The sequence below is a fragment of the Lycorma delicatula genome, chromosome 8, assembly GCF_047948215.1.
Source record: "Lycorma delicatula isolate Av1 chromosome 8, ASM4794821v1, whole genome shotgun sequence".
NCBI classification, from domain to species: domain Eukaryota; kingdom Metazoa; phylum Arthropoda; class Insecta; order Hemiptera; family Fulgoridae; genus Lycorma; species Lycorma delicatula.
In genome coordinates, this window is record NC_134462.1 from 17,586,562 (window position 1) to 17,600,345 (window position 13,784).

Genomic DNA, 13,784 nt, shown 5'->3' on the forward strand with positions numbered 1-13,784 from the left:
ACCAGTTCCAAATAAAAGAGTAAAAATGCATTTTGCTCTCTTTTCCGGAAAAAGTTCATAGTAAAATCAACAAAGATAATTCATTTACTGTTTTTACCCTATAATTTGTTACATCGAATTACCAAATGCAATTAGATCTAATCTAAAGTTTAACAAGTTTTGTTTTACAAGTACAACTGCATTATTAGCTGTACATTAGTTACAACCAAAACAAGTAAATTGACGCAACCCACACAGAAGTACATAATATAACCAACGAAGAAGGTTTTCGATAACAAGGAGTCAACAGACACAGCTCATTTATTTATGAACAATGTAAATAACAAAAGAAATTCTGCTTGTAAATAAAATGAATTTATTGTAAGAAATCTTAATTTTGGTAAATAAAACACTAATTAAAATAGAATAGTTTTTGTCTAAATTTTCTTTTTCTTATATGAATATTTTTTAAAAATTTTTCTTAAATTTTAATCCTCACCTCCAAAAAAAAGCTGACAACACACTTGCAGGACTTTCCCGTCACGCGGCTTTTTTTCTGATGTACGGCTTACACACACAACTTAATTAAAAATATTTATCATTTTATTTAAATATTAGCTACAGAGGCATGCCTACGGTACGCCCTCCAGGCGGGCTGCCCTGGTGGGTGGCGTCTCAGAATGGTATTATTAGGTGTCAAAAATGTATTACCTCTTATGTAAAAATTTTTTTTTGAATGATGAAAATTGATCAAGGAAAAGCGAAAAAAGAGATCGTCGTCGTTCACTTCCAGCACATTTCAATCAATATCTTTTAAAGATTGCACACTCAAAGTTTTTATCAAGATTCATAATATCCATATGCAAATTTACTCGCTACAAAAGCTGGAAGCTTAAATATAAATTAAATTAATTTATTATTTATACGAGCATATTATATCCAATTTACAAAACAAATTATCGTAATACATAGTTACCTTCCTTGATACAATAGCAAAAGAGAAGTTGGCTTCAAAATCAGTAAATTGCTATATAGGATTCAAAATTCCTCTAATTTTTATTACCGTTTACCAGTTTATTTGACCCATGTGTTTTGTCTGTAGTTAAGGCCAAAAATAAATCATGTATACGATTTTAAATGGATAATCGATAGTATTTTCATTATCGATTCATTTTTATCGAAAATAGTTGTGTTTTAAGATCTGCTGCGATACTGAATGAACGTATTACGGTAGTAAAATTTATTTTACAATAATTATTATTACTGTTTTTATTTATTGTTTATAAACATTTAAGAATGTTTATGTACGTTCAATCATGTAAGCATGGGGTTTTCATATCCGGGTGCGGGCTGCTGGTGGCACCGCAGAGCAACTGCGTCAGGAGATCTCTACGAAGGTAGAAGGCGCCACCACAGGCGGCGGGGAGGGGCGGTCGGAGGATCCACATCCTGGTTAAGGATGTGAACGTACTGACAACAAAAGAGTTCATTGGAGAATTTCGCAAGGTGATGGGAGAGTTGGTTACAGTAGATATCATGTCCATGCGGCCGGCCTATGGAACAACGCAGGTTGTCACGGTAGTGGTGCCGCCCATTCTTGCAGAAAAATTGTCAGATGGGCGGATCCGTATTGGGTGGGTGGCCTGGAGAGTCACACGGCGCACCTTCGATGTTGACCTATATTTCTGGTGCTGGAGTCCGGGCCATAGGGCTCAGTCTTGTTGCAGTCCAGAGAGGAGTGGCCACTGCTTCATTTGTGGAGAGGTCGGCCACTTGCGGAAGGACTGCAAGCGGGAAGTCCGCTGTCCCTCTTGTAAGTTGCATGGGCATGCATCCCGGGGGTCAAGGTTGTAAGGCGCAGTGCCTGCCCCGAGTTGGTGTTTGCGAGGGATAGCCTTGTCCGGGGTTGGAGGCACCGGCGTACACCATCAATGATCGGGCGGGACTTCCTTGCAGCACCTTTGGGGGTAAGATAAGGCCGTTGGGGCGAAGAAGTCTCGGTAGGGGATTCCTTCGGGGGTTCTTCATTAGAGGCGGAGGCATAACGACTGGAGTCCCGGTGGAGGGATCCCTCTAGGATCCCCCTCCCACTATTACAGGCATGGCATGACAATAAACGACTGAGTCCCAGCTGCCTGGGTAGGGCTTTGTTCCCGCCGAGGTAGTTTGAGGCGATGGCACCCGTCAGAGCTGAGTTTAATGCGTGTTCGGCTGCGGGGGCGAAAAAGAAACCATGTAAGCATGTTCTTTCTTTTTGCTCTTATTTGTTGGTGTTGCTTCTTCTTACTTATTGAAAATCATATCAGTTAACGGACACACACAGATGCCATTTAGCAGAGTAGGATAACAATTTTTGTTAAATTAAACCGCGCGCGCATACCGTATTTCATTCGCGCGGGTGTGGCGGTACCAGCGACCACTTAAAATATTTTCTTTTACACTTTAAATACTGTTTATTTATTTAATTCTACCGCTCACCTGTGACATCAAAACATAGCAGATACTAGAGCTCTTTTTTGGTAAGAGGGGTTACCATTGACGCACTATACCCACTTAACCGCTAGTTTATTTAGATAATATTTTGGGGTAGGAGTGCAATTTTCCAAAAAGTTTATTTTAAAAATATTCCTAATAAAATAAGACCTTAATTAGGAGAAATTTCGAGATACTGAGGGTGACATTGCTCTACAGCCTTCACCTCTTGACCTTTTAAGTGGAAAATTTAATGGCATCAATAGAAGTAATCTGACTATTTTTGGTCAAAATGGTCCCGTAGTTCTACAGATATGAGGAGTGCAAGACACACCCACGTAGATATGAACATCCATAAAATTTCCATTCGGGTTTTTGAGTTCCTCGATGTTAAAACGTCAAGATCCGCTGAAAACCGCATATGCCCAAATTGGACCGATTACAATAATTTACCTTCTAAAGCTATTGCTCTGCTGTAGCGCTAGACGGGAAAGTAATACATATTTTGTATTTTGGTTCTATCTCTTTCAATTTTTATTATTAATAACCGGGAAATTCATGCAGTACTTTGCCAGTTTTTTAAATTAATTTTTAATTAATTATATATTGTGATGCTGCTTTTATGAAGTTTTTTTCCATGGTTTCCCTTATTCCATCTAGGCTGTACGGCAGTTGTTTTTATCATCCTTGGACTAGTACATCGACACATTCCTGAAGTTATTTAATTTGTAATTACGTACTGAAGAGAGCGACCACATATGGACGCTCTCTTATCAGAAGAAATTCTCTGTATTGAAACACGCTAGTTTCTTTTTCATAATTTAAACTACCGATATAATTCAAGTATTGAATGAAGAAACATATTGATTTATATTACAAAGCATAACATTTATTTTTTATTCGTAAATATAGTATTATAAAAAATTGCTTCGTATAAAACGGTGAATTTACGTCTTTTACAAGTTTTTTCCTAGAAACACACTAATGAGTTATAACAAAATTAAATTGAAGGTCAGCTGATATATGTAAAAAGAATATACAAAGACATTTGAGAATTCATTTTTAATTTATTATTATGTTTATTAAGACATTTTGCAAGTATTATGTTTTTCAACGCAGCCTAACTGTAGACACAAAGAAAAAAGTTCCATATCTTCATATGTAAGAAAAAGAACATGTCCTGACTTATTCATCGTAAAAAATTATTGAATATAAATTGGTGAACATTTTTTATGCATCTTCTTCTTACGGTTTAAGTATATAAGAAAGAATTTTTTTGAAATTTTGAGTTGAAAGGGTTAAAATGAATGTTGGATTTTTTTTAAACCAGGGTTTTTTTTTGTATTTCTCGGTTACAAATGAAGATATCAATTTGATTTTTGGAGTATGTATTCTTCATGTGAATATCTAAAAACCAATTTCTAGATTTTTTTATATTTGACCTTCAAAGGGTTGATGAAAGGTAAAATAATGTTTAACAATTTATTGTACGTCAAACATAAAAAAACAGGGTTTATTACCACAATTTATTAGTTTTCACCGTAGAGTTTTAAAAAACTACTAAAGATACGGTTCTGGGACATATTTTATTCGATTTTTCATATCGAAAACCATCAGCAATCACTAATTCTGCTCCTTAATTAACGTCCTAAAACTTTCAGTACGTTCTCATTTCACCGAGGTAGCTGTAATCCGAGCGAAATATTTCACCAACTGTAACTCGCAAAAGAAGCATTTTAGAACATATGTTTGTATGAACTTTTTCCATTATTTTCACGAGTAGAATAGGTTATAAAGGTCCCGGGAGAACTTCGTGATACACTCTGTATAAATATGGGCTCAAAATAATTTTCAAAAATTTCATCAACAGTACCTTCTTTCTGTATTGTGAATTATTTTTTAATACATATTTTTTTAATTTATTACATTAACATAATTGTTTAATGAATTTAAATTTCTTTCATAAAAAATCTGATAGAGATACCACATGACTACCTTGTACGCCTATTAAACTATATATCGTTAAAAAGTTTTCAATGAGGGCTTATTACTGCAGTTAAGCAAAAGTCCAAAATCCAATTTGGGATTTGGGCTTTTTTAGACACTTTTGATCCAGTCGATTGCAATCAAAAAGGGAAGTGCACAACTAGTTGTTACAACAGTCCTAAAATCCAAAATTTTAACATCCTACGCTTAATCGTTTTTGAGTTATGCGAGATACTTAGGTACAGACGTCACGTCGAAACTTGTCAAAATGGATATTTCCGTTGAAATCCAAAAACCTAAATTTTTCGCGATCACAAAATCCCGAAAAATTTCATCCTTTACTTCGTACAAAGAAGTAAAAAGGATGGTGCGTGGATTTGTTTGTTTGTTTGTTATATGTGCTCACATTTTTATTTAAGCTGCTACTGCCGTAGAGCGGACGACATGGTGCGCAGGACAGCTGCCGACGCACACGAAGAATTCATTATTTCAAACAATTTATACTTCTTTATACGAATGATTTATCTAAAATTATATTTGTGTTTTGGGGATAAAAAAGGACACATTGACGTTAGAGTTGTGTTAAAAAATCACGTCAAGAAACAGCTTAAAATGTTCAAGTTTTTTAGCTTTTCGTTGTAAAGGTTTTATTGTTGTTATTAGTACGCTAAATTCATCAACGTCATTTAGTTACAATTGGCAAAAAGATATAAGAAAATCATATGTAATGAAACATAAGTCACGTAACATTTTTGCTGCGGGCTGTAGGCCCGCCCTTTTTCTACTCTTCCCTTACAAATGTTGGTGTATGGGTTTGTTTTATTTGCTCACATTTTTATTTGAGTTGCTATTGGTGCAGAGAGGATCAATGGTGGTGCGCCGGGTGGCTACGCGCAGCGCACGAACGATTCATTTGTTCAAACGATTTATACTTGTTGATACGAATCTTTAGGCCTGCCTTTATTCTAGTAAATAATTAAAATAAGATTTAGTCACAAATATTTTTTTTATCTTATAATTCGTTTTCATACTTATAACTTATTTTATACTGATGTGATCTATACAATGTATTTTTGTCTTTCAGTCAGAATAAAGATTCTGATATCACTGGTCAACAAAATTAAATTTTTTGTTTGTTAAATGGGAGTAAATGGCTGATTCTTATAGTATTTTTTATGCTGATTTCATATATTATGTAAATAGATTTTTTCTATCACTCATTAATTTTCTTATTTGTGGTCTAACAAACATTTTCGCATCGCTTATATTAGGGAATTTGTTTTTTAGAAACTGAAACCCTGCACCATTACGATTCACTGCTTTAACAAGATTTTTGAATAAACCTTGCTTAATGAGTAGTGGTGGAAGATAATTTTTTTGATTTTAATGTCTGACTAACAACATTCTTCTATCCTACAGTCAGTACCTCTGTCTTTGGCCACTGCTCTTTTAATTAATGGTTTTTCCTCTTTTTCTTTCTTTTTCCTGTTTAGCCTCCGGTAACTACCGTTTAGATAACTCTTCAGAGGATGATATGTATGAGTGTAAATGAAGTGTCTAGTCTTGTACATTCTCAGTTCGACCGTTCCTGAGATGTGTGGTTAATTGAAACCCAACCACCAAAGAACACCGGTATCCACGATCTAGTATTCAAATCCGTGTAAACATAACTGGCTTTACTAGGACTTGAACGCTGTAACTCTTGACTTTCAAATCAGCTGATTTGGGAAGACGCGTTAACCACTAGACCAACCCGGTGGGTTTAATGGTTTTTCCTATCCCTGCTGTACTATACGCACAAAAAGCAACAGAGCTTATTGAATCCAAGTAAAAGCGTTAATATTTTCAGATTTCCACAAATACGGCATAAATATTCCCCATACTGAATACTACTCATTACAAGTTTCATATTTTGATAAGACTCCTTCATGTGAAGAGCGTGTACAAATGGTATTGATGGGTATTTATTTCCAGTGTGAAGTAGACCAGCTTTCAAACTAAACTTTGAGACAATTCAATAAAATGTCGCATTTGTCAGGATGGTGCATATGTCCCAAAGCTACCAGTAAAGAATCCATATCATTACAGTATACTAAGTTTTCGTACTGAGAGAAGAAATGTTCAAATTCTGACTGTCAGTCACGGAAAGCACTTATTTTAGTGTTTGATTGTAAAAAATGCCATCCTTTCAGTCTTGATGCCAGTATTTCTGCTTGATTCTTTGATAAATTTAGATCATGAACCAGATCATTTAATTCTGACTGATTAATTAAGTGGAGTTCAGTATATTTATTTTCTAAAAATTTTGGATCTCTTTCTTCATCTCCTGATATGTCAGCACAAGATTCGGCATTTTCATCTTTATCTACGTTCCACGTATCTGGTGGTGCAGGAATTTGAAGCTATTGGCTACATGGCGTAGCACATGGGATATTTGCGAATGTATTTACGTTCACAAAATACTATTCTTATGGAGTTCATGCATGATGTTACCTGCAAATAAGAATGGTGGGTAAAAAAAAACTAAGCCTGATAGAAGAATTCTGATTTCGTATTTGAAATCATGAAAAAATACTGTAAGAATCAGTTATTCACTCTCATTTAACAAAATCATTGTTGATCAGTGTATTGTACTATGCCTTAAATGGAATGCTTATTTTCTTGCTAATGGGTAATGTGTTGTTTTCAGGCGTGACTTGTTGATAATTTCAAACGGCTTAAAATCATCGCTGTTATGACAGTTATCCAAACGGATTAAAAACTATTCAGCCAGGTGGCATTACGGCTCCTAAACATAAATTATGTTCGTATAAAAACTATTATTTTATTCACAAAACTTTTTGTGTTTCAGACCTAAGGAGAAGGAATTTGATGGGATTTTAAAGGCCAAAAGTCCATCTGACGGAAACTTACTAGAAAATGTCAGCTTTGCTAATTTAAATTTGAAGGTACCTTTTTGCTTACGGATAAAGCCATGGATTTCAGGAGTTTGAAAAAAAATTAAATAATGATTGTAAAATGTAAATTAATTTTTTTCGTAAATCTTTAAGTCCTGGCTTTATCCGTAAGGATGTGCTTACCCGGTTTAAATTACGTGATGCTGACCTACTATAGTCGTTTTCCGTTCGGTATCTAGTTAATAAATAATAATCTAGCTTTCAATCAAAAGCCCAGATCGGTGTCTTTTTTGTAATCTGCAAAGTATTCAGATAGGAATTCAAGAGTTTATCAAAATCAATAATACAAATAAATAAATAAAATAATATATATATCGGGTGTTTCATTTTAATCGCCTCAAGCGATTTTCTCGTAAACTACGCAGAATACAAACAAATGACCAAAACAAAAGTTACTCAGATCGGTGAGAGACACCTCATGGTGACCTTGGATTTGATTTTAAGCTTGACCTTGATCTTATTTCAAGGTTAACACGGTTTTTTAAATTACCTATTTTTGATTCCACCAACGAAAACAGCAGAAAATTTTACACTGGAATATTACACGGAAAGAGAAATGGAAAGGAGAAAGGGAAAAGGGGAAAGGAAATATCAAAGAGGGAAAGGGGGCGTAAATGGGAATGAAAGGGAGTATTTGGGAAAGGGGAAATAGGAAAACTGTAAGGAATATGGTAAAAATGAAAATGGGGAAAGACAGAAAGGGCAAAAGGGAAAGGTTAAATTTTGTGAAGTTCCGTAATGTTCATTTGGCTAATGTTTTATCAAACTTTCAATTGTATACGTTTAATTTATATATATATATATATATATATATATATACTAGCTCTACCCGCCACGCTTCGCTGTGGCACATTGTGGTTGCATGGATGAGAAATGAGAAACAAAACGAAGGATACATTTCATAGAAGTTTAATTTTGCAATACTTGTGGATATACAATATTTTTTGTTTTTCCAGTGTCTGCGTAGATATAAAGGCTATCTAGTTTGCCGACTCGGAAACACGCAACATACAGTTGCCCATGTGAGAAGCAATCCGCATCTGAATCTAAACCACACAAGGTCAATTCTAAAGATTGACCTTGAGCTTTATTGATTGTGATTGCAAATGCCAATCGAATTGGGAATTGCAATCTTTTAAATTAAAATGGTGTATCGGTCGGGATTATGGGTATTCGAGGAATGAGGACATCTTCACCTTTGAAAGGCCCCGTTAAAATCGTTGCTTTCACTACGTTATTCATCAATTTCTTAACTGCAAGTCACGAGCCGTTGCAGAGTTTTGGCTGATTAATATTCCGCAACATGTTGTCATTTTTTTGATCGAACCGTTGCTAGAATCTAATGAGGAATGTTTTCCCAGTTCCTCCTGGCGCATCCAAGAAGAAGGCCCCCCATCTCCGTCATTTATCATTTGCATTATGCGATCATAAATGCCTTTCTGTTCACGCGTTAATTTGGGAATGTTTGACTGGACATATGACTGAAGATCACCAATGTTGTAACTCTGTTCACGACGTAAATCCACATCAAATGAAGCAATCGCAGCTCGGGTGGATGCTGGCATTCCCAATTGACTAAGTACTTTACTTGCAATAGCTAAGCACTTGATAAATATCTTCAATATTTATCAATGCTTCGTTGTAGATGCCTTCTGTAAATTCCATGGTCATATTGGTATTTTCTAGGCGTACTCTATTCAAAATATCCTCAGCCATATGCGATCGATATCTTTCCCATAACTCTGTAGGAGATGGGAGATGAAGTAAGCGGTCAATATAATTGCGAATAATGCGCGAATTTGGTTTGGATGTGCAGTGTTGCACGCGTCATTAATACATATATCTCACTGTTGGTCGTTTTCTAATAAATTCAGAGCTTGGTGAAAGGCGCAGCTCAATCACGACACGATCACACAAAAGTACCTCGATTAAAGTGAATATTTAATTAAGATTGTATAATAATCTGAATCAGATGCAAGTGGATACGTTTTTTTTTTTTTGTTAATAAACAATGTAATTAGGAACAGGTATTGTTTCACATGTGATTGCGGTTGTCGTTAGCTAGTACAGCGAGTGTTCCCCTCGCTTCCGGCAGATGGCGCGGTCACTGGTACAGAGCTGACCGTTAAAAAAACTGTTTTCTCGCGGTCGCGGGTATGTGACTGATGCGAAAAATAGATAAAAACAATCTTTGATGCGGGTTATATATCGTGCTAAAATTTGAGCTCAATCGGTGCAGAACATTTTGAGTTTTTGAAGCCGTACACAAACGAACTTAACATTTTTATATATATAGATATATATTCTCAAATCTAGCAATAGCAAAATATTGCCGGGTCTGCTAGTATATACATATATACAAAATAATAAACAGTATAAAATAATATATCGTGAGCGATTCATAATCAACACCCAACAAAAATTTGGGTACATATTCTTCTTACGGTGTAAGTGCACACTAAGAAAGGATTTTTTTTAAATTCCCAGTTTAAAGGGTTAAAATGGAGTAACAATAAAATACACAATTTTTTTTTTTTAATTTCTCGGTAACATACGAAGATATAAACTTGATTTTTGGTATGTGTAATCTTCATTTAAAAATCTAAAAACCAATTTCTACGTTTTTCGAAATTCGACTTTACAAGAAGTGAAGAAGGTAAAAAAATGTTGAATAGTGATTACAAATGTTCCCCTTTTCCGACTATACTAAACGAGATATTCACTAGATTTGGGCTTGAAAATATTCTTCAGATAAATATCTAAAAAACATTTTCGGGTTTTTTGAATTTTGATTTTTTAAGGGGTACAACACTGTACGGCGCAACGGTTCAACCAACACAGCCATTACTACTGTTACTGCGGGGGCAGAGAATTCTGACTAGACGGGAAGGGCAAACGAAGCGATCTTTGACCTGCTAAATATTTTCTGATCGCGACGGGAAACGCAAGTAACCATAAAATGCAGGCGAAGCCGCGACGGGGATGTTAGATATGTAAATAAATTGCAACTTTGCTTTTCTTTTTACTTTATGTTGTCTTTGCATCACATTTCAAAACTGAAACAAACGACTGAACGCCAATTACGTTATGATGCCAAGAAGATAGGCCAACTTACGTCTGGGCGCATAAAATAAATAGACGACCAAGATTTCCATTTATGACAGGACAGGTGGATTGAATCGTCCGATGACCGTTACACGCATAGTACTTTTCCAGATGTGAGAATTATGCAGGTTGTTAGGTGGATTTCCTCCGGTCGGCATATTACACAGTTTCTTTCTGGACAAGGTGCTTTTCGAGATAGGTTGACCAGATTTGGTTTGATTAATTCAGGCTTACGTCCGGAGTGTAGGTCCGATGATCATGTGCGCGGCAGGTACGCAGCTGACCGTACCAAAGTAGTATAGAGCTTGCGAGGATCAATTCTAGTTTTGATCTGCAAGTTAATTGGATACCCGAAAGGGAATGGAACATAGTTGCAGGTTTCCTGAAATTCTTAGCCCTGAGGAGGATGGCTAAGAGGGTCTGATGCTGTTATAAATTTATAAGTAGAATAGCAACCCGAGAAGCTAGGGGTCCGCCTGGAGGCTTACTTCGCCAAGATAGGCGTTTTGGCATCGATCTCCGGTTATTCGCTGTTAGAATGAGAATGGATGTGTTGAGAACATTGTGACGGAGCTGCGGTGTGGGAGGGTAGTAGGCATTGTCCTCACTCCTGAATGCGGACCAGAACCGACAGAGATATAGCATGTTTTCATTAGATGCTTATTAAATTTGTGAATTTTTTAATTATTTTTTAGTAAATCAAGCGGACTTTGAGTAAATTGAATTGTAGGACAAAATTGTTGTTGCGATCAACACTTGTTACGTTGGTACTAGACTAGTATCTTTGGTTTTAAAAGACTCAATCCAGTAATCAGTAATGATCTAAGTGACAGCCTAATATGGAAGTTAGATATAGGAAAAGGTTTTGTGTGAAACCTTCGGTGTTACAGAAAGGCGCGGGGATCGCGATTTCTCGAATCGGTTAATTTGATAGATGAGGGTTGTAAGTTGTGAAAGGTGATCGTGGTTGAAGGATGCCGTAAGAAGGCAATAGTAATTTGTGTAAATACATTAACAGAAATGTCTGTCGAAGTGGCATCCTGACGGAGGCCAAACCAATCACTGTGATGTATTATTAGGTTTAGAAGGTTTAAAAAACGACCTCCGGAAAGCTAATCAGGCTAGTAACTGAATGTGACTGGGATCGTCACAAGGCGGGTATTTCCCCTACGGGGGTCAGGGTCAGTAAACCGAATTATCTGTTTTTCGGATAGCACATGGTTTATCTACATTCCTTTTCTTATTTTTAGTAAGACAGATTTTTTATTTACCGTTTAATAATAGTGTAATTTGTAATATTTCATACACACACGCGCGCGCGCGTATATAATATGTGCCTATAAAATACTTTTCATATGAACTGCTTTTCTTAAAATTCTATTCTAATTTTTAATAAAAATAAAACTAAAAAAACTGAAAAATAAAGTAAAAGAAGTAATAATAACAATAATAAACTGATTCAAAAAATCGATACAATTTTGATCTAAATTTTTATCGTGTAATCACGATAAAATTCTAATAAGTGAACAAATTATTAATCTTTCAATAGCCACCGATTTAAAAAATTAAAAAAAATAAAATAAAAGTTAAAATTATATTAAATTTATTAATACTATCTTCTAAAAATTAATAAAGAAGTAAAATTTTAAAATGCTAAAATCATTTACAGTGCATAGATATTATTAAGAATGACCTTGAGACATTTTTTTAATCTTCCTATCACAATCTAGAAAAATTATAAATACTGTATTTAAAATGCATAAATAATGAATCATATATATAGAATTACATGTTGAATTTTATTAAAAATTAATAACATAATAATACATTATAAAAAAAAAATAATCTGTAACGCAACGTAATTTCTTTATTTCACTGCTCTTCTTAACACATGCAAGTTAATGTTCGCGCAACATTGCTATTATTTCAGTAAATAAATTATATATTAATGTTAAAAAAACAAGGTCATATTCATTTAACAACACAAATGCAGTATGTTTTATTTTTTCGAAGACGAAATTTTTTTTATAATTCATCCATTTTTAATAGCAGACTTTTTAGTTTGACGAGAGACGTTTGCTATATCCAATTTAAACCTTTTGAATCATTTACAGAGAACGCAAGAATGAAATTTACTTGCAATTATAGTAGAACCTCTTATCTATCTTAAACATCACCTTTTCATTAACTTCAATAAATTCCCTCAATTATAATTATAATAGAAAAAAAATCATAATTATGGTAGAAAAAATTATTACTCTAATTATGTGAAAAATATAGTTTATTCCGTTGAATGAGTAAGAAATTATTGGCTTACTACAATTAAAAATTTCAAAAACGATTTAAATTTTTGGTGTTTTGAACTCAAATAATCTCCAAGTTGTGGGTTTACCCTAAAATTAGTTTTTAAAAATAATGATAAAATAAAATTTTATAATCTACTTTATTAAAAAAAAAAGTTGGCATAATATTGCATAATTATTCCAGCTACGCCAACTAAATCATTTTTACCAAAAGAAGATTTAAGTATCAAAACACCCAAATTTCGAATAAAAAAATCTTCTAATTTATGGGCTTCCTTCCTTACAGGGAAAAATTAGGAAATATTTATTTGAAGTGATCCCTAAAAACAACAAATTAATTTAAAAGAAAATTGTTTAAAAATATTACACTTTTATGAAAGTAACTGAAAAAAAATTGCATCTGATTTTGGGTCTAGAATGTAATACAAATGCCAAAGCTATTTTTTTTTTTTATAAGATTATGGGCATTGACTGCTATGGTCATTTAATCCAAATGGAAATTTGAAGCGTATGAAAAATTCTATGCCCGAACAGGATTCGAACCGGTTGAAATGTATTTCAAAAATTCAACCGCCTCCTCTTGAAAAAAAAATATTGTATGTATTTTTTGTTCATTTAGTCTATCTCCCTTCGGTTTAAATATTTCTGAAAAGATTTTTTAAAGTTTTAATTAGTATATTAATTATTTAAGTTAGGTTAGGTTATCGCCGGCCTCAGTGGCGCGAGTGGTAGCATCTCGGCCTTTCACCTGGAGGTCCCAGGTTCGAATCCCGGTCAGGTATGGCATTTTTCACACACGCTACAAATCATTCATCTCATCCTCTGTACAGTAATGCTTAACTGCGGCCCCGGAGGCTAAACAAAAAAAAAAAAAAAAAAAATCAGTTGATTTCAAAGTCGAGAGTTCTAAGGTTCAAATCCTGGTAAAATTAAGTTACTTTTATACGGAATTGAATACTAGATCGTGGATAACGGTGATCTT